A 19594-nucleotide genomic window follows, 5' to 3' on the forward strand; every position below is an offset into this window, starting at 1 on the left:
CAATGATTTTAGTCTCAGAATTAACAACTTTAAGTGAAACAATGTAAAACAAAACCAATTTTACCATGGGCTAATTGGTGTAAAAAAAACATACTCCAATGGCATATTTCTGGTCACAAAAACATCACCAAACTTCTAAATAAAGACCCAACACATTTCTAATGTTAAAAATTGAGCTATACATATATTTAAGAAAAGATGAATCAAAACAAGTAAGGTAAGGATTTACCCAATTTTGGTGAATTGGTGAATGAGAGCAGTCATGGTGGTGATAAATTAAATCAAGGAATCGGTGTTTACAAAACAAAAATTTTAAAGATCACTTCCTCCCACCAAGAAGCTAGAAAACAACCAATAACAAATATGGTGGCTTGCTGAGAACTCTTGGACTACATTGTTTATTGTAGTGCATTTGTAAGATTATAGTATACTTGACAAATGTTTACTTGCCAATCATTTGTATTCATTTTTAAACCCACTTATTCCATTTCAGGGTGGAGGTGGCCAGGGCCTATCCCAGCAGATCAGGGCACAAGAACAGAACCAGCCCTGGCCAGGACACCATTCCATCATAGGGTGCACTCATACACTCACACTCACTGAGAATGGGACTATATAGACAAACCAATTCACCTAATGGGAACATCTCTGGGATGTGGGAGGAAATTAGAGTACCCGAAGACAAGGGGAGAATGTGCTAACTGCACACAGACCGTGGCCCTGGCCCGGAATCAATTTTTTCTCATCAGTATTATAACAACGATGTTGAAGGAAACATTCAGGGACTCAGTGAATAAACAGAGGGCTTGCCTTCAAGCAGCTTACCATTTAATTGTGGTTACATAGTCAATACATAGAAACCAGTAAAAGATCTCTCCATCTGCACAGAAAGTATATAAGGGATTATAAACAATAGAGAGTGGGTACAGAAGGGGTTATAAAAGGCAAATATTGCTGTGGAAGAGAACAGTTTTAGGAAAGAGGTAACTCTTAACCTGTGTTTTGGAAGATGACTAAGGTTTGAATAGGAGGAGCAGGGTGAGTGAGAGGAATATGGACCAAGCATGGGAGCAGTAGTGGGCTTAGAGTTCAGTAAGAAGACTGGGATGGTAGCAGGAGGGGACTGAGTCTGGAAAGTATTTCTATTTGGATATTAACATTTCTCTTAATCTTGTACAATTTGCTCTGAGCCCATAAGAAATGCTGTGAAATCTCAACTTGAACATTACCTCCACATTTATAAATAATGCCCTTAATCAATGTTGTTTTTCTTTATTTTCTTTCTCCATTAATGGTGGAAGTTAGAGCTATTGTCCTTGTTGGATAGTAATTTATCTTTGACATCAAAAAAGCTGATATGTGCACCCCAGATGTTACTTTTAATGCTTTTATTAAAATGCAACACTAGACTTCTCTTGCATTGCTTATTTCAGATTGCTTATCCTTTGCATTTTGATGATAAAATATTTTGTGACAATGGTAATTTAGATTGGTCTCTCCACATAGTGAGAAGGAGTAAAAATGTTTCATCTGAGCATTTGTCCGTAAGCAGTTTCGATCTACTTTTGGGAATTGTATTTTTCTTGGTAGCATTGATTGTTTACCTTAATTGTCTGTGATGGATTTGATTTCAACTCTCCTGGGAGGGATGATTGCTGAGTCCACTTAAAATTATAAATCACAATATGGAATGCCTTGCTTTAGACTTGAAGATAGCCAATAACTCAGGATTTTGTTGTGGTGCACCTGTTAATAGCATCACCACATCTCAAAAGGCCTTTTTGTTAAAATTGTTCAGTTAGGGTACTATCTATTTCTTGGCTGAGAAGACTGAAACATAATACTAATTTGAAAGTGTATATTTTGGCATGTTTCATAATATTAATAAAGGTAGGATTTCATATACCTCACATTTTGGCAAAGAAGAAACACAAATCTGAGTGCACTTATTCTTCTGGGTTGATGGATAGAAAAAATGAATGTTCAAAAAGAAATTATAGGAGTGACTTTGTTGTAAGTGATAAAGGTCTATATGTCTTTTTCGTATTATAGAATGTAATCACTCTATTTCTGGGGTAATGAATGAAATAAATTTTATATCATGATTTTCTATTAACCTATTTTAGAACTTATTGAGAAATTTATATTTATTTACATATTGTATTTATTTAAGTATTGTATCTATTTATAGATTATATCTACATATGAATTATTTATATCGTAAAATAATACATATAAAATATTGAACTGCTAAAATTCAAAGAGCAATAATTTTTTAAAGATTGATAATCTTGCCCCCACAATAGCAACACAGATAATGTTTAAATGTGTATTTTAGTCTGTTTTCTATGCTTATCTATGTATATTCTACCCATTTTTATCTCAAAACTCAGTACTGTACATTGTTAATTTAGTTTTGTAAGCTGCTTGTATCTAGTTTTGTTTGAACATGATTCTACCTCTGCACACCTAGACCTGCTTACAAGATAAATGAACAGTACAGACAGACGTGGTCAGGTAGCCATAACTTGGATCAAAATATGTGGAGTGACTTGTTGGGATAATGTTGGGATTTGGGTTAGATAAGACTTGAGAAAGTACTGGAAATGTTGGTAGGTGATTTCTCTTGCCGTAGCAATTATTATGTCATGTGTTACATCAACAAGCTTGGCATATCAAAAAGAATGGGAACAAAAATGTATGGAAAGAAAACATCAGGGATATCGTAATTTAGTAGAATTAATGACACAACAAAACAGGATATTCTTTTAGTGTGATGTGTTAAAATTTTCAGTTTCTTAGGGAAAAGATAAGAAAATGTAAAATTAGTGGATTGGCCTATCACAGGGTAAAATAGATGAGTATAGGTATCAGATGAGCTTTGGGCTAATGAGATACTTTACAGCTGGGTTAAAGGGCGGGGAGTAGGGGGATTCCCACAAGGCTAATAAACCACTGACCACCCTTGATTATAGCTTTCAGAAGAATTGAACTATAGTAAATGGCAGAGAGTCTAGCACAATTAAGTATTTCTAAACCAGGACTGAAAATGAAGAAATGATCACCATAGGTAAGGAAGGTGGGTTGAAAGTACATATCAATGGGATATGAGAACTTTAGAACTGGAAGTGCCTTACTGTGCCCTTTCATGAGAGGGCTTCCTCACCAGGCTGGCTTCTTAATTCTTTTTCTTTTACGGGGCCTTGCTATGTTGCCCAGGCTGTTCTCCAACTCATGAGCTCAAGTGATGTTCCAGCTTCAGCCCCCCAAAGTGCTAGGATTACAGGCATGAGCCACTACACCCAGCCCAGGCTGGCTTCTGCATGAGAACTGAGAGGGGTCTTCCATTCCTGGAGGTCACCCAAACTCCAGCCACTACTGTGGAGAGATGGAGTCAATAAGATCAGATTTGTTATTTAATTTAATTTGACCTTTGAACAATGTGGAAGTTAGGATGCTGACCTGTTGCTTAGTAAAAAATTCACAGATAACTTTTGACTTCCTCAGCATGTAACTACTAATAGGCTACTATTGACTGGAAGCCTTATCAATGTCATAAACAGTTGATTAACACATATTTTATATGTTATATGTATTATATACTATATTCTTACAATAAGATAAGCTAGAGAAAAGAAAATATTATTAAGAAAATCATAAAGAGAGAAAATATATTTACAATTCATTAAGTGGAAGTGGATCATCATAAAGGCCTTTATCCTAGTTATCTTAAGAAAACTCGCATTAAATGAACCCGTGCAGTTCAAACCAATGTTGTTCAAGGGTCAAGCGTATATTTTGTTTACTTGTATAAGTCTTAGAAAGTTGTATATCTCATTTTAAATTAACACTGTGGTTATATATAAATAAAAAATATTAATGCAATCTTTCTAAAAATATGAAATATAAGAATGCAATAGTATCTTTTGAATTCCATCTACCTATATTGAGGGCCTTAGCTCTCCCTTATTTATTTATTTATTTATTTACTTATTTATTTATTTTATTTTGAGACAGAGTCTTGCTCTGTCGCCCACACTGGAGTGCAGTGGCGTGATCTCGGCTCACTGAAACTTCCACCTCCCGGCTCACTGAAACTTCAACCTCCCGAGTAGCTGGGATTACAAGTGCATGCCACCAGGCCCAGCTAATTTTTTTTTCTTTTGTATTTTTAGTAGAGACGGGATTTCACCATGTTGGTCAGGCTGGTCTGGAATTCCTGACCTCGTGATTCGCCTGCCTCAGCCTCCCAAAGTGCTGGGATTACAGGTGTGAGCCACCGCCCCTAGCCACTCCCTTATTTTTTTAATTTTTTTATGTTTTTATTTTTTTGAGACAGAGTCTCACTCTGTCACCCAGGCTGGAGTGCAGTGGCATGATCTCACCTCACTGCAATCTCCGCCCTCCAAGTTCAAGTGATTCTCCTGCCTCAGCCTCCTGAGTAGCTGGGATTACAAGTGCCTGCCACCGCACCTGGCTAATTTTTTGTATTTTTAGTACAGATGGGGTTTCACCATTTTGGCCAGGCTGGTCTTGAACTCCTGACCTTGTAAGCCACCCACCTCGGCCTCCCAAAGTCACTCCCTTATTTCTATACCTCCTGTCTTGATTCCAGATACTTGATAAGCTGGGAATTTACAATTTGATCAGAATTCTTAAATGATTAGTTTTTTTCATTACATAAATTTTCTGTTGTGGATATTATTTAACATTTGTATTTACTCTTGAGCTCACAACTTTATTTTTTGCTTCTTAACATGGCTATCACCAGAATAATTCTGGTGTGGTGCAGGGCTGAGCATACCAGAAGAGCCAATTAGTACCCGTCATGATATTTAATGAAAAAAGTCCGTTACAAGGCACTGGAAGACACATCTCTGCAGGCAGTCTCCTACATTTCTCCTAATAATTTGTGTTTCTAACTGGAGAGAAGAGACTATAGTAGATGCTTTTATTTCAGTATTTCAGCTTCCCTAATTGTAGTGTCAGAAAGAATCTTGGAGGCACAGAGATAAATTGCAGACTAATGTGAAGGGAAGCTGATTAATTCTTGAACATTCAATAAGTTGAGTTTGCAGCTAGATTTTTATATGCTACAAAAGTGGAAAGTGGTAGGCTGATTTTCATGAGCAAATCCGTGTCTCTATCTCAAACTCAAGGAGCCTTGGATGCCTGAAGGATTGGTGCCACCCTCATTATTCAAAATTTCACTTAGTGTTTTGCCATGTAAGGTGAATTACTCTAGGTGGTGTGGGGTGCCCTTTGCCCTTCTATTAAGGGAGGTTATTATATGTGAATGAATTTGAGGAAACTCCAGGGGCCAGCTCACAGGGAAGAGTGGAACAAAGAGAACCTCAATCAAAAGTAAAGTTTCTGTGATATTTTAATGAGTCACGATTATTTTCTATCATGTCAATTATATTCCTTTCCACTCAATCTTCTGTTCTCATGTGAGAGAACTTCAGTTACAATGACCCTTTGAGTTTGTTCTTTATTTGTAACTCATAATTTCCCAGGAAGGAGGATTGATTTACTTGTTTGCTGAGACTGACAAAGGACATGCTTAACTCAAATATTTCTGGATTTTCCTTTTGGAACTGTTGCTTGGAGAAAGTGTGCATCCTACCCTTATTCTACTTCATCCATTTCCTTGTAAAAAACTGATATTTTAAGGTCTATCTTCTTGCTCTCATGAATTTCTGAATTTCTTCAGAATCTGTAGTCAAAGGGATATGGCTCATTAGGCCTCCCTTAAACTTTAACATTTCTCTCAGGAATTCAGATCAGAGAAATGTAATTGCCATATTTAGAAAGGTCAACCTGGAGTATTGTTTTTTCTTCTTTGTTTTATAAAGAACAAGTATTTACTTAGCTTGCTTGAATAAAGAGAAAATGGAATGGGATCTGAAAAGTCATTAAAGATGGAAAAAGCCCTAAAAAAGCCCTAAAACCTTGCATCTCCCCCATTCCCCACCTTCTGCTCATTCTAGTTCACTTTTAGCTTCTATCTCCTCTGTGGATCTCTTTCCATTAGCAGCTTTCTATGCTTACGCATAGTTTCTACTCAAGTAGTTTAAACTTGTGAAAGAGTTAACCTCAGCTGGTCTGATTGATCTCTTGCTTACTTCTGGAGCTACAGACCCTTGGCCAACAGTATGAAATATTTTAACTAAAAGCGTATGATGTTCTGTGACTATGCATCCATGAGTGGGATATGCCAGCCTGTCAGCATTGTTTAATCATAATAATTGGATTTATGACTTAGGTCAGGGAGACTTCAGTGGTTATGGCTGGTCAGACAGCTTATTCTTTGAGACCTTCATCATGAGCTAAATTTGGGCTTTCTGGCACCGAGGTGCTTCGCACACACCCCAGTGATGGTTTGGAGCGAGTCCTGTGCAACACAAATCAGACAAGGGAGAGCAAAGGGGCCTGTGCCTTAGCTCCTTGGACCTCTGTCAATGCATATTCTTCCCCGGCTGTTGAACTATATCCTTTGCCTGTAATAAACCCTTTGAGTCCTTCCAGCAATCAAACACTGATGGTGATTAATGTGTAAATTAACACAGCTTGCCATGGCCCCAAACTCTCCTTCACAGCATCCTTCACTTTACCTCCTATTACTAATAGGCTCAAGTATTATTGGCTTATATTTACAGGGAAGACTTATTGGCCCAAATTATCTTTTTTATTACATGGAATAGATCATAATTTCAGAAAAAACAAGTAGATTATGGATTAACTATTCTTGGGCCAGATCCAGTCTTTGGGCAATCACCTGTGACCAAGGATCCAAAGTCATGCTGTGCAAAGAAAGCATGGCCTCCTGAGAACCAGGAGTTGTGAACCAGGCAGTTTTACTTTCATAGAGATGTAACTCTGGAGAGTTCTGAGGATAGGTTATACAACGGAAATATCCATATGTATATGCATCTCATGACAGCTGCCTACTTCCTTAGCCAGCACCAGAAGGCTCACACTGCTCTGGTTCCTTAGCACCTAGTAGGTTTCCTGGATCAGTAAATGCTTATCAAATGAGTGAATATGTCTAGATTATATTGGGCAGAAACTGATGACAGTTTGATCAAATGGGCTCATAGAGAAGACTAGATAATTCCAGATGAGAGATAGGGATGGATGGTTTAAGCTCATGGTATAAAATTGGTTTTGTTCATTGGTTGATTCCAACACTGGGAATTTAAAGACTAGTTTGGACATAGACAAGATATAGCCAACTACGAATGTGGCCACAGATGATGTCAAAAATTTCTTATCTGAAAATCACTGAAGGTTTGGAGGAAGGTCTGAGTTATTCATTGCTATAGGTAAAAAAGGAAATGGAGGGCGTATGACCAGGTAATTGTGATTGCTTTGTAACCATGGTAGCTGTGTAGATGTGAAGACCAGGGGCCAAGATAAAAAAGAAAAAACAAATGGTAAAAATAACTAACTTAAATGAGCATTAACTATGTGCCAGGTACTATTCTAAGAACTCTCCTTACATTAACTCATTCAATTCAAAAAAGCCACTTGACTTTGATGTTTCTTTTTTTATATTCCTTGTTTTAAAATAGAGTAAATAAAATCAGAGAGGATAGGAAACCTGTCCAAAGTCATATGGCTGATAAGAGGCAGAGTGAAGACTGGACCTGAGCAAGTTTGGTATAGAAGCCTGTGCTCTTAACTGCCATCCTAGATTCTTTCTTAAGGCTTCTTCTGAGATGAGTTTGAGTAACACACATTTTGATAAAAGAGTGGCTTGAGACTTCTATTGTGCTGGAGATATGATAGAATAAACTTTTGAGACATTAGCAATTCTGGCTTTCACAGTGACCTTATCTGGTGCCCACAAAATCCAGCTATGCTATTCTGTTGAGTCATGCATTATATTCTCAATCTGTCCTCCAGCATCTCATTATACTCATGTTGCCATAGTAGAGAAATTATTTTATAAATTGAATACTATAGATGTAAAACATTTTTTGTCTCTTTTTAGTCCTATGTTTATTCTGGCTGGGTTTTTTTTGCCAAGGATTTTAAATCCTGAGGCTTCACATCATCTTGACGTAAGTATATTCTTTCAAGATCAGTCATGTGTTTTCAGTATTATCAGATTAGACTGTCTGATTCTCTAATTTCTTCAAGGATAAGGCTGGTATCAGAAGGAACTTGAACTCTGAGCCCATTCTACTTCATTTAATAGAAGCAAATCTCAAAATAGCTTTCCTAAGAAGTCTAGTATGTTATTAATAAGATGATAGTTTGCCTTATTTTTCAATTCTGTGTTTCTCTTATGAAAGAATGACAACTTCACAACCACTTTACTATATCAGCACAGTAATAAGAGCTGCCAATCATGTAATGCCTACAATGTGCCAGACATCGTGTTGGGCATTCCCCCTGTTCCCTCAATAATACTCTGAGGATTGAGGAAGGTTTTAATAGCCCTCTTTTATGAATAGTAAAACTGCTTTAGAGAGTAACCTATTCAAGGTCACAGAAGGATGAAATGAAGAAGCTTGAATGTGATCTCAGGTACCTAGGATTCTAAATCCCATACTCTTAATTATTACACTAAACTGCTTTCTCACCTTATTTATTATTGCTACAATAACTCATAGAAATGAGACATTTACAAAGCTTAAAATATTATTTTATTTAGTCTTTAAAAGAGTTTCAACAATAGTTAGGGTTCATTATAAAAGGAGTAAGTTCCTGCTCCATTGCCCTTGGTACTGTGGGTTTAGTATTTGTATTGAGTACAGCCATTATGTGGCAAAGCATCTCAAAGCCATTTGCTGAAACCACAGAGATACTATCAGTGTGAAACACCCAAATATTTACAATATATTTTCTTCTCTTCCTTGGATAAAATGCTATCATAAAACATCAAAATGCCCTCCTAAAGATAGAAAATAACTCCAAAGAGGGATAATTGGATGTATTAAAGTCCTAAACACCTCAAGCCTCATCTACAAGCTGAGTGATAAACAACACTGTTCTCTCCTTTGAGGTCTGAAAGAGTTAATTGTTTTTCAAACAGGGAACAGTTTACTCCCATAGAGCAGGGCGATTAGATGACAGTGGATTTCAGAAGGTTTTATGCTTGAAATACTTGAACACAATGGAATTTTATCTTCCTCTTACAAAATGTAGCTTTATTTTTTCTTTTCTTTATTTCTTTCCTTACACATGAATGATAGGCTATTAAAGGTATTCTTTGGGGGGAAATATTTTTGACTTACAGTGCTGTGGAAACTTGATTTAATCAACAAAATGCCAAGCTGATAACCACTCTCATTTCCTTGCCATAGAAAATAAGAGGAATAAATTCAAGACAGTAGGGCATTATAGGAAAATGCCTCCAGACCTTTTGTCACTAATGTAGACATCTTTAATAATGGGTAATAGTGTCTCCCTTTGATGAAAGGGTCAAACACATGACTGCATACACAATGTTTTTTAGACAGGTATTTTATGCAAACTGCCTCTCAAATATTCACTATCCCTTGACTGATTTAATAACTCAGTTAGTTTGTCATTTCTGTTGGTTAAGAATGTGTTATTTTTATAGAAACACATATACCCTTAAGAGATTATGTAATATCCTGATCCCCAAAAGTGTGTACCTTAATGTCAACCTATTTAGGTTTTGGTGGAGGATATCTGATGTTTATTATAGTGAATGGCATAAAACATATGATCAATAAATACTTGCTAAAGAAATGAATGAAAGGGGGCTGATGACAAGGCAGATACCCAGAGAAAAGGTAAAACAAAGGAGAGCCTGAGGGCTCCGCTTGGTTGAAATGTTGCCTATTTCTAATTCTATATCTTACACTCACTCTAAAGATGCAGCTCACTTAGCATTTAAGAGAAACAGGTAGGACTAAACCCAGACAACATTTCAATTAGATGAGAGCAGACTGAATGCAGAGAGCTAAGGACAAAGCCAAAGTTATGGAATATGTAACCCAGACCTTTAAATTATGAATTAGGATTCTTCCTTTAATAAAAGAAAATCTGCACTGGAACAGTCAAGGCAAGGAAGACTTTAAAACTATTGCAATAGGGGTCAAGGCTAATAAATAGAAGAGAAAAATTCAACTCAACTCTGCTCAAAGAAAAGGCAGAAGGATGTTTAAATGCTGGGCAATCTAATGGAAAAGTGCTACAGGACAGTTAGTGAGGAGGTTGGTTAGTGTGATTAGACTATCTGTGTTTGCTAGTTGTCTCTTATCAAAGTTAGGCTCTTACCTTACAACAGAGACTAAAGGATAAGGGCCGTATCTTTCTTAATAGTTATATATCAAAGGGATGGCTCCCAGGTTCTTGTGAAAGTCATTCCTGGGTTGTAAAAGATTTACATCTCAAAGGCGCAGAGAAATTATTCACAACTGCAAGTTTTCTGAAGTAAATCCTGCAAGAAAAGGAGATCTGGGACCTATAGACAGGAAGAGGCCTATCTAAAGTTTAGTCGAGTTGAGGGGAATGTTAAGGCCATCTTAATCCCCCTCCCTCCTTCCCTCTTTCCCTTTCTCCTTCCTACTTTCCTTTTCCTTCCTTTTTCTTTTATCTCTTTCTCTCTCTCTCTCTTTTTTTCAGTTGGAAAACTATTTTTAAGCACTCAAGATGTAGGAAAATAAAAGTTTACTAATAAATCAGAGAGGAATGGACACCATTTTGGGTCCTCAGGCAACATTTACTCTTGGCTTTCTCTTCTTTTTCACTGCCTGATAAGATACCTCTTTGTTTCCTACAGACATGGTCTTAGGGGCCTCATGTTGTACTACTAGACTGTGACCAAGCAAGGGTGTTACCTCATTATTACTAAAATAATAAATTTATTTTACACATGGAAAAATATATTATATGTCTTTCCCCATCCTTTTTTGCTCCCTACTGTCAACCAACCTTTAACAACACACAACTACTCATTGCCACTTTCTCCCTCTGCCTTGAAATGTGTAAAGTGTCTCTGATCAAATTTGGACAAATTCTCCTGCCTCATTGTTAACAATCTTTATCCATTTCCACCCTTGGAGCAGATAGAGAAGTTCTCTTCCTTGCCCCTCACAATTTATGCCAGTTCTCCTTGAAACCATAAACTAGTATGAATGGCCAAAAGCCAAACCAAGGACTCAAATAAGAGTGTGTGTGTGTGTGTGTGTGTGTGTGTGTGTGTGTGTGTGTGATGGGGGAAGGGGGTTATTGAAGAGGCAGGAGGCTTGGGCTACTTGTATGAATATGGAAAAGGTAAATTAGAATAAAATAAAAATAAACACATCAACCATTGTGTTTTATTTAACCTAAATTGTCCTTGGAAGTAAACATTGAGACACATAAACTGTAGGAAGCTGTATTTTCCTGGCTCTTTTTTCCATCAGATATTGCTGAAATCATCCATTTCCCCCAGTCCTCTTCAAGAATGGCCTTGTCTTCTTTGCCTGCTCTGTCTTATCTTGGATCCTGCCATTGTCGGAGCTGTGTGCCCTGGGCATTCCAGTAGGGCCACCACCCCTCTGGAGGTGTCTGTTATTTGTCCCCCTGGAAGCTGGATCCCATCCTTGCTGGAGCTAAGGTACTTCAGCCATCAGTGTAGGAAAACAGTTTCACAAGGCTCTCTGCTGAAGACTGAATCCTCATTGCCAGTCCCAGTGCCCCAGTTTATCTTAGTACTTTCTCATGTTTATTTCCTCTAAAGATACTTCTTGCCATTTCAATCTTTTTAGAGTTGTAGCTTCTTCATCTCCAGAACCAGATTCTAGCCCATGGGGATGGGCTAGAGCACAAATCTGAGTGACACATTCCATGCTATAATCAGAATTGCTTCTCTCCTCTCACAACTCATAGGGAGCTCTTCCCTGAAGATGACGTTTTTATTACCAATCTTATGCATCCTTCATACAAATATATTCTTAGCAGAGATTCCAGGAATAATCCTCCAGATATTCCCAGCAGGGAATATGGCTAACACTTAAGATAAGTTTCCAACACATAAATATGCTGCACTTTTCTTCTGCAGCCAAGTTAGCAAAGATGGAACGCTACAGCTCTCTGCTCTCCTGTTGATGCAAAGACTACAATAAGGCAGTTATTGCTAATGATGAGATTCACAATGGGAGCAGGCTCACATACTTGAAATTTACTGTTTCTGATGTGTGTGTACTATCCCTCCGGGGTGTAGCGAGCTGAACAAAGGTTGAGAATGCCTGTTCTAATGAGTCTGTTTCTGAAACTTTAGAAGCTCCCATAGTGACTTAATCACAGATATCACAGCTTGTTCTGAGAGTAGTACAGGCCATAAATTCTTGAGAACAAACAAACAAACAAACAAACAAAAAAACCTTGAGTATTGGGCAAAATTATAATAAAATACTAATAGTGAAATGGCTATTAAGATAACCACTTTCTTACCAGCTTATTTTGATAGAAGGACATAGGATACGGAAAACAAATTTATGTCTGTGTTGCCAACAGAAAGCTCTTCTTTTCTTTTATATTTAAATAAATGATGATCTTCTACCTGGTATCCTGGTATAAATATGTGTTGGTTAGGACTCTTTCTGAAATAAATGGTATATTAGTTTCCTATTGCTGCTGTAACAAACTACCACACATTAAGTTACATGAAAGAACACAAGTTTATATCTTATAGTTCTGGTCAAAGATCTGAATTAAATCAAGAGGGTTCCTTCTAGAGCATATAGGGGAAAATACATTTCCTTGCCTTTTCCAGCTTCTAGAGGCTCTCCCTGTTCTTTGCGTCATAATACCCAAATCACTCTGACCTCTATTTCTGTCATTACATCTTCTTCTCTGATCCTGACCTTTGTACCTCCCTCTTATAAGGACTATTGTCATTATTTTGGGTCCATTTGGATAATCTAGAATAACCTTCTGATCTCAAGATCCTGTTTAATCACATCTGCAAAATCCCTTTTGCCATGCAAGGTAACATAGTCTCAGGTTCTGGCGGTTAGCACCTGGACATCTTTGTGGGGTGGGGTGGAATGGGGGGGCATTTTTCTGTCTGTAATAAACCTAAAACCCAACTCAAGCTGGAATCAATCACAGATGGTATGTTGGGGCTAATGTAATTGAGAAAACCAAATGAAATATATCTTGACCAATAATTTAAAACCATATCAGAGATTCAGTTTGGTTCTGTCTTCTGCTTTACTGATTTTAGGATCAGCCTCATACAAAAGGGTAATGGTGGCAGCAGCTCCAGAACTCATATCATATCCTCCCATGTTAAAGTCAAATGAGAAAAGTCTGTCTTCGCCCCAGGATTCCCAGCGATGCCTCCTGATGTGTCATTGGCTCGGATTGCATCATGTGCCCTCCGTGGACTTTGTCCAGATGAATGTTTTAGATTCCTTGTCCCCAGTTACCTCATCTTTAAAATGAAGACAAGACTCAGAGTTGGCTTTCCAGGTACAAAGGAGCAAAGCATTAAATTGCAAATAAAAACAACATAATAGCTTAGGAGAAATGCTGAAAAAAAGATTCATCCTTTTTGAACAAAGGACTGTACATTCCCATTTTGCACTGGGCCTCTTGAATGATGTAGCCAGTCCTAATAATACTTACAGGGTTGCTATGAACATTAAATGAGTTAATAGAAGTAAAACATTAAGGATAGTATTTGGCACATAGTAAGCATTCAGTAAATGCAAACTATCATTGTTACCATAAAACATCCAGGGACTTTTTAGAGCGAACATCTCATTGGATTTTTCTCAGACCCCAATTGTCAGCATCAATTTGGCTGTTTTTTTTTCCTCAGGTCACTTTAAATAAAGTAACTCATTATAAATCTGGGAGAAGGGGGTTTTTTTAATTGCAAAAGAAATTTTATATTTTCTTCAATATCCAACAGTCATGCCAGCTGTTTTATTTCAGGCTACCAATGGGAAGCTACTTAATGAAGTTGCTTATAGTTTAATGATTTGTGTGGCATAAATTATTTGTCTTAATGTCATTCCTGGGGCATTTTCCAATTGTTTCGAAGAGTAAGCAGTAAAAAAAAAAAAAAATTACAGTGTGTTTCCATATTCCCACAACACCTGGTGAGAAATAATCTGTTTCCTCAATTGTGGTTCCATCATTTATTTTCCTTTTATTCCTTCACAGCAAGATCCTTCAGTGCTTATTTACTTATTGCATATATGCTAAAGATCCCAATAATTGCACATCCAGCACACAATTGAATCTACTGAGATTCTCATTACACCTCTCAAAAGTTCTAGTAAGGAAAATGTTAGAATGAGCATTAGTGTGAGCATTAGAGAGTCATGCTTTCTAGGGGAAATAATTTAGCCATTGATGCAACTATGTTAACGTGAGTGTTGCAAAAATATAATATGGTTATCAAAAGAGTTGGAGGTTAGATAAGATGAATGCATTACAGGACATGGTGAAGTCAGAGATTAAGCTTTACAAACATGACAAATAAAACTGATTTGCTTTTTATGACTTAAATTGCTAATTAATATTTGTTCAGTTCTAGGATTCATTGTGCTTGAACAAAAACATGAACTGGTTAGTTTTTTCCCCATTCATTTTGTGGCAGGTCATTAATTTGGTACCAGTAGAATATTGTATTTGTAGTATTTCATATTATACTGCCTATGATGCTGTGGTTATTTTTAAAAAGAGATTTTTTTCAACTAGTATAATGACTATATTATGCATTCTGATTGTCTTAATTTGCACATATTGTTGATTTTAAATTGCTCTTCAGATTTTTTCTCAAGTCTATTTTATTCCTAACAAGTTTTTGAGTTTTTCTGAAGCAAACAAAAATATTCTTTAAAAAAAAAAAAACTCCCTACTGTCATACATAAAGTGCTGAAGACTGTGAGTCAAAAGTGCTTCATTGAAAAATTAAACAAACCTTTATACAACATAGATTATATAGTCAATCATTATGCATGTAAGAATGGACCCTCTTAGTTTTACCTGGCATAACCTGTTGAATTAGAATTCATTACTTTCCTGAATGCCTCTAAATTTTTTTGGAACAATAACAGTTTTTATATTCTGTGATAGGTAATGAGTTTCACCTCTCACAAAGTAAAAGCATTCAAATTCCTCTCACTGTAGCCTTTAGAAAATAAATTACTAAGTACCATTAACATAATACTGTATAATGAAGTCTAAGGCATCTTACAGAGAAATTCTTTCTTCACTTTTTTCTTCTTGAAACTCAGTCAGGAATCTGAGAATTCCTGTTTTTCAAGCAAACATATTTTCCTTTTTTTTCTTTTTTTTTTTTTTTGACAGTAGGGCAGAGTAATTAAGGAGACATGCTTCAGGAACCAGGCTGACCTGACACAAATTCTGTTTCTAATTCTATTAGCTATGAAAGGAGATCAAGTTATTTAACCTAAGTCACAGTCTCTTTTCCTGTAAAGTGCAATTAATTATAATACATTTATTTTCTTGTGTGTGTATGTTTGCATGTATTAATGAAATAATGAAAGTAGTATACAGCATACTCCTGTTAAGGTAATAAATACTTGTTCAGTTATTACTGGTTCTGCCTGATCATAGGTAGGAGTGGATCAACTTGAGAACTTTACTTTTTAGGTAAAGAAAGATGAAAGTATGACACGACTTTGGTTCATGATTTTACAAGGGCTAAAGAGTGAAGTGACCAGCAAATCACATAAAGTATTTTGTGTTGTTTTCTAGAAGGATTTGAGATGACTGTCAGCTAAAAAGCATTTAACTTCTTTGAGTGTGTGTGAATACTGGTCAACCATGTCATCATCTGTCTTTAGTCAAAAGAAAAAAAAAGATAGGGTGTGTGTGTGTGTGTGTGTTTGTGTGTGTGTGTGTGTGTGTGTACTTTCCTCTCCAAGGCTGGAAGGAAGAAGCTGAAATGTTCTCAGTGCTGCTTGAAAGGGCCCTGGTTGAAAACCTTTTCTACCTTAATCACAGGCTCTCCTTGTCAGCCTCCCTTTCTTTCAGTAATCATCCAGTTTACTGTGGGCAAAAGCTCATGACTACTGTGTCCTTATCTGTGCCACCTTTGACTAGGAGAAGATAGGGTTATCTGTATGTTTGGGCATTAAGGTAGTGAGCATTGTGGGTATGATAGTCCCTGTTAATGAGCAGGTGATTTGCTTAGTGGGTCTCTTTGCTAAGACTGTGATTTGCTTAGTGGGTCTCTTTGCTAAGACTGGGTATGAGTATTGGCAATAGGACCTGACAACTAAGGGTTTGCCCTAGTCTGAAGGGTTTAGTAGGATTTTCAGCCCTGACACTAGGACGGTCCCCCACATTAGATCTGCCTTCATATTTTTGGTTCGTCAGTGTATAATTGGTGGGGATTTTTTCTTTAGTTGGTGGCCAGTGGAAACCTGTTTTTTCTTCTCATCAACTTCGAAGAAACCACTTGAGATTTCTTTTGAATGGTAAGGTGTTTGATGATAGCTTATGGAATTTGTCCACCTTCCTTTCATTCCTCTCTCAGATGTGTGGAATATAAAAGTTATTCTCAATTATATATTACACATCTTGTATTCCATTCATCTAGCCATACGGCAGTTCTCTTTAGAATACAAACATGGAAAATAATATATTTCCCTTCCAACTTCAGATTGCTTGTATCAATCATGTTCTTACTAAACTGATTTCTGACAGTCTTTTATTCTACCTTCATTTAGCTTCTTGCTGCACTTACTGATGAAGCCAAATATGTTTTCATGGCTTTCTTCAAACTCTGTGATTTGTATGAATTGTATTTCCTTTCCTTTTTTGCTTGGTTATTGCCCTTGAAATAGTGTATGACTTCAAATCTTTTCTTTTTCTCGCATTGGGTCTGCTTATTATCATTGTCATTATCATTATTATTTAGCTTATTATTTTCAGTTTCCTTAGGCCGCTGTTTTTATTCCTATTTCTTGCCTTTTTTTTTTTTTAGCCTGTAACTCCACTATTGGTCTGCTTTCTCGTTTATTTTTGTCTTTGGCTGCCTTTAGCATTCTCCCCCAAATTTTAATGATGAAAGCTGAGGCAGGTATAAGTTTGGTGAGTTTCAGTAGCTAGATTTGCTTTTCTTTCCACTTGTAAAAAAAGTGCTTCGATTTATTCTTAATTATAAAACACAGAAGACGATTGTAAACTTTTAGAAAATATAAAGATACATGAAGAAAATAAATATCAGATCATATTCCAACTCTTAGAACCTATTAAATCATAGACTGCCTATATAACTCTGAATCAGGCAAACAGTAAGCATTTAATGAATGCTTAGTGTTACTGTCACTGTTGCAATTAAACAGTAATGAAAAAATAATGCCTGCAAACTTTTATATTTTACAATGTCTTTATGTAACAAAAAATGGTAGTCTTTATTTTCATGATGCATCTTTTGCCAATAAGGATCATATTGCATAATCACAAAGGTCATGATTTTTATAGAAAGGAAATCCTATGTTATTACTCTATATGCTCAGTACATTTGAGTTTTTGCAGTAATAATAATAACTTTGCGTGATTTTTCAAACTAACGTCTGACTTCTCTTATGCTAGTGGCTAAAATTTGCAAGAAGTATAGCAAGATGGAATGATTATGATTATTTCTAACTTTAATAACCCTTTTAAAAAGCCAAGGCAACGGAAATTGATCCTTGATTTGGCAATGCCCCTTCTATATACAATATTCTAATATCAAAAGCTAATATTTATAGAGTCCATCTGCCAAGGTCCTTTCCTTGTACCCTATAAATGAACTTTTTTCTGGCTGGGCGTGATGACTCATGCCTGTAATCCCAGCACTTTGGAAGGCCGAGTCAGGTGGATCACCTGAGGTCAGGAGTTCAAGACCTGCCTGGCCAATATGATGAAACCCCGTCTCTACTAAAAATACAAAAATTAGCCAGGTGTGGTGGAGGGCACCTGTAATCCCAGCTACTCAGGAGGCTGAGGCAGGAGAATCACCTGAACCTGGGAGGCAGAGGCTGTAGTGAGCCGAGATTGCGCCTGGCAACAAGAGCGCAACTTCCTCTAAAAAAAAAAAAAAAAAAAAAGAACTTTTTCTGTAAGAAGCCAGCTGATAATTATTTTCAGCCTTGTGGGCCATATGGTCTCTATCACAGCTACTGAACTCTGCTGTTGTAGTGTGAAAGCAGCCATAGACAAGATGTACGCAAATGGACTTGGTTGTGTTCTAATCAAACTTTATTTACAAAAGCAGGTGGTAGGCCAGATTTGTCCTGCAAGCTATAGTTTGCATGTATATAGTTTGTGCGTGTTCATTGCAACACTAGTCACTATAGCAAAGACATTTAATCAACCTAAATGCCCATCAATGATAGACTGGATGAAGCAAATGTGGTACATATATACCATGGAATACCATGCAGCCATAAAAAGAACAAGATCATATCCCTTTTCAGGACATGAATAGAGCTGGAGACCATTATCCTTAGCAAACTAATGCAGGAGCAGAAAACAAAATACTACATTTTTCAATTATAAGTGTGAGCTGAACAATGAGAACACATGAACACATAGAGGGGAACAGCACACACTGGGGCCTATTGGAGGGTGGAGGTTGGGAGGAGGGAGAGGATCAGGAAAAATAACTAACGGGTGTAGGCTTAATACCTGAGTGACAAAATAGTCTGTACAACAAACCCCACCCTTAATACCTGGGTGACAAAATAATCTATACAACAAGTTATCTACATGACAAACCTACACATGTACACTTGAACTTAAAATAAAAGTTAAAATTTTAAAAAATGTTACAAAGTACATGACAGACTAGGTATTCTAACCAGTTTTCCAACCAAAGTCTGTGATGTTCCAAAGCCTGCAGCAGTTTCTATGTTCCTAAAAATGGCTTGAATCACTCATTTCTAAGGTGAGAGTTCACTAAATTTGTTACCACCCCCAAAGGGATTTAATTGCTTAAACAACTGAGCATTTAAAGGACTAATTTTCTCACTAATTTATAGTTCCAGTAGTAATATTAATATTTTTGTTTCTTGCTCTCTTAGAGCTCTGCTATGGAATCTGGGACCTAGAGTGATAGATAGTCTAGTCTATCTCTTTCTGTACTTTATAAACTATCTCTGAATAATGAGAAAAATGAATGAATTTTTCCTTTATTTCTTTCTGGGCTTTCCAAACATCAAATATAATATGTTCTCCAAAACATTTTTTTTTAAAAAGGATGAAACAAAATTTGTATCATACCTGGATCCAATTACAGGATAAAATATTCACAGATGACAGGTAACTTAGTTCACATGGAATTTGTTTTAGATAACTATTGGTTTTCTTGACCTGCTGGGATTCAGTGGAAAGAAAATAGAATTATTTTGATCTCTCTGGCTCCATCACATACCAGTAGCATGAACTGCCCTGATTCTCAGCACCTTTATATGTAACATAGAGTTAATAATAATACCGAAAAGGATTTTGGTGAGGATGAAATGTGGAAAGTGCTACCTTAACAGAGATACTATGTAAACGTTTATGTCACCCAGATGTACCTAAATATTTCAGCTTTCTGGAACAACCCTGTCTTATAAAATTTAAATTAAACGGCCTGAACCCCATCTCACATATG

Source organism: Pan paniscus, chromosome 12 (assembly GCF_029289425.2).
Source record: "Pan paniscus chromosome 12, NHGRI_mPanPan1-v2.0_pri, whole genome shotgun sequence".
NCBI classification, from domain to species: domain Eukaryota; kingdom Metazoa; phylum Chordata; class Mammalia; order Primates; family Hominidae; genus Pan; species Pan paniscus.